Below are 3,538 nucleotides of genomic sequence, written 5' to 3' on the forward strand. Positions count from 1 at the left end.
AAAAGGGGGCTTCTGATGTGAAGGGGGCTCTCATGTAAAGGGGGGCTTCTGATGTGAAGAGGGCTCTGATATAAAGGGGGCCTCTGATGTGACGAGGGTTGTGATGTAAAGGGGGCTCTGGATTTAAAGGGGAGCCCCACTTTTTTGTTTGGGGTCCCTCCTTTAGAAGCCATTAAATATTAGACTGGGGTGCCTCAAGATTTTGTATTGTTTTAAAGGGTGCCATGACTAAAAAAAGGTTGAGAGACACTGCTCTAAACGGAGCACACAAGTTGAATAGGGCCAGTACGTCATGAAGAGATGCAGATCAGAATACATGGCTAGTAGTCTGGACTTTAAACACTGCCTGGCCCCGGACAAGGTGGGCAGTAATAAGGAGGGCCTGGGAGCCGATTGGTACAAATGCACTAACATTTTCATATCAAGAACCTAAAATGGTTTTATCTGGGACAGCTTAAATCCTCCATGGAATGCTAGCATACAGGTTTGGACTGTGTATAGAAGGATTTTCCTCAAAGCCTTTAAGGTAAAAACCTAAATCAGTCCTTTTGTTTCATATAAAGGTTCAGCATGTAGATCTATTGATTAGGAGGTCCTGGAGGTGTTAAACCTTATCCTGCCATTTGTAAAACTGCTCTTGGATTTGTTTAGCAGTGCATATTAAGGCATTGTCATGCTGGAATGTTATGAAGGAATAGTGTTTGTACAGTAAGGTCATTCCTTCACTGTTATCTGACCATGGAAAGCAACCACAAGAGCATATAATGGCCATACTATGTTTTAGAGAATGCAACAGACATTGTGAGTTGAACATATACTTTTACTTCCTTCACTGTAAACTCAATAGAAAGATGACTGAAAATATATTCATTCAGCCTCCTTACTCCAGCTTATGTATCTATGTGCATTGATTTGGTATGAGTGGTTTCCAAACGGCTGCCATGACTCAAACTCCATCTAGTGGCAGGAAAGTCATGGGAATGGCATTTGTAAATCATCCCCTTGGTAAATGTCAGGCTTTGCTGGTAGTTTGTTCGTTCTTGTATGTTTTTAGACCTGTCTCTTGACAAATCATATTTGCATTATTTGTGCAGATGCACCTGCAGTTCAAGCCGTGGTTGGCCTCCTCATAACTCTATTATCTCCTGCTGCTTGACATCTGGGTTTATAGCCTAGGCTTACTACTAGTTGTCAATTAACCTATTCTTGCTAAGCTTTGACGTTTGTAGTTAGAAGTAATTCTGTTGTGAGCTTGACACTTTTAGCAGGCACCTTTTGTCCACAATATATTGTTAATCACTAATTGGAAAGGATTTTATGTGACCTCTCACATAGAAAAGATCAAATCATGCATATTATGTAATTATAGATATTCCAAAGCAATCTTCCAGTATAAAATAATATACCACTTACCCTAATTAAAGTGGTTCTAAACCCTCCCGTTTTTTTGCCTATATCTACTAAGCAGTATTGCCTACTATCTATCAAGCAGTAGATATAGGCAAAAAGTTTAAAAAAAAAAAACCCCGCTTTAACAGCGCTTAACACTAAAGGTGGCCATACACTTTACAACGCTCGCAAAACTTTTGTCTTGCGAGGGTTGTAAAGTACTTTAAAAAAACGTACGATCTGCCCATCTTGGACAGGCAGATTGTACTTGCGATCATCGCAAGCCCGCCCCCCTGAGGGGCGGCTTACGATGACTGTAATGAGGGGCGATCACGGGATTTCCCGCGATTCTCGTAAGAGAATCGCGCAGTGTATGGGCACCTTAACCTTGTTTTGGCTGCGCGCTCCCATCCGAGAAAACGAAACTGCTCCGGCGGCCGCAAAGCATCTTGGGGCGGGAGCATGCGCAGTTCGGATTCTTGGCCGGGAGACGAGCAGAGACGCAAGGTAAGTCTATGGACGCGTGCACCCGCATGCAGACACCACTGGATCAGAAGTGCCTACTAGCAGAGACGAGTCAGCGCTGGATCGGAGAGCCGCCGCACAGCTGGAGGGACAGATGAAAACATTGGGAAAGAAGAAGATCGGATTAAGAGACATCATTTAAGGTAAGTGCTGACATTAACATGGGGGGAGGGAAAAAAATGTATCCTTTAATGTCACTTTAAATGTTCTCTTGTTAAAGACGGCCAAACAGCGCTCAAAATTCCACAAGTGGCACTATTCACCCTCCATATACAGGATTTATATGGCGCCATCAGTTTGCGCAGCGGTTTACAATATAAGGAAGACATTACAATCACAATACAGTTCAAGACAGGATGGTAAGGAGGGCCCTGCCCATGAGAGCTTCCAATCTAAAAGGGAGGCATATACTGTATATCACACTGCAGTATTTCATTGGACTGCCTTTAACTTTGATTACAGCATGGTTTTGATAAGCTTATGCAATGTCACAATATTTATTTCCAACTATAGGTGCATTCATTTTTCATCAAGATCTTGTAGTGATGATGGGAGAGTCAGACACCTGCGTAAAGTCAGTCTTTTCCAGCACATCCCAAAGAATCTAAATGGGTTAAGGTCTGGATTCTGTGGTGGCCAATCCATGTGTGAAAATGATGTCTCATGCTCCCTGAACCATTCTTTCACAATCTGAGTCCAATGAACCCTGGCATTGTCATCTTGGAATATGCCTCTGCCAGGAAAAAATCCATTGATGGAAAAACCTAGCCATTCAGTATATTCAGGTAGGCAGCTGACCTTATTTTTGGGGACATAATGTTGCTGAACCTAGACCAATGGAAACATTTATTTGCTTAGCTAAATCTAATTGGTGACTTTTGTTTTGGACAGACGGTGTAAATATTATGGTAAAAATGGAAAATCAGAGGTTACCTTAATTGAGTACCTGTCTTCATGTTTGTTTGCTATTTTTCCATGCACACCAGCACCAATTTCTATTGCTTTGCATGTTGCTATCAGTGAAACATTGGAAACATGCTTAGAAAAGAGCAGAGGACAGGGGTGACCTAATTATGTGATACTGCTCCTTTATAGTCCATTTAGCAGGCTGGTCAATGGAGATGACTGAAGAAGCAACAACTTCAGCAGAGTTCTAGTCATCTTTGTGGCCTGTCCACAAGGAGAACGCTTGCAACTCTCATACTAAGGTAGGACATACAGTAGATGTGAAGCAGATGGTCGGGTTTCTGATATTATTTTCCTCTGGATTTCTATTTTGTGTTGTTTGTATTCATTTACACCATGCATATCCTCTCTGTGTGCTTTGGCTGCATTGGCATCTCCTTGCTGGAGGTGCCTAAAACAGCTACAAGTGGGAGCAGTACCAGAAACATCCTGTAACATCCAGGCTCTCTCTCTCTCTTGATACTGGAAATCTGTGTATTATGCCAAGGAACCATACCTGACTTATAACATAGGTAAGGACAAAGGTTTAAGCCGACAAACTCCAAACGTGAAAAAAATTGCATCATACTTTCCTTTGACTCCAAAATTTACAAAGCTAAAATGAGACTGCTAACAAGTCTGCTTGTGAATCTCGAGCACTCACTGGAGAATTTCTTGA

The sequence above is a fragment of the Nanorana parkeri genome, unplaced genomic scaffold (assembly GCF_000935625.1).
Source record: "Nanorana parkeri isolate BGI_ZX_2015 unplaced genomic scaffold, ASM93562v1 scaffold185, whole genome shotgun sequence".
NCBI classification, from domain to species: domain Eukaryota; kingdom Metazoa; phylum Chordata; class Amphibia; order Anura; family Dicroglossidae; genus Nanorana; species Nanorana parkeri.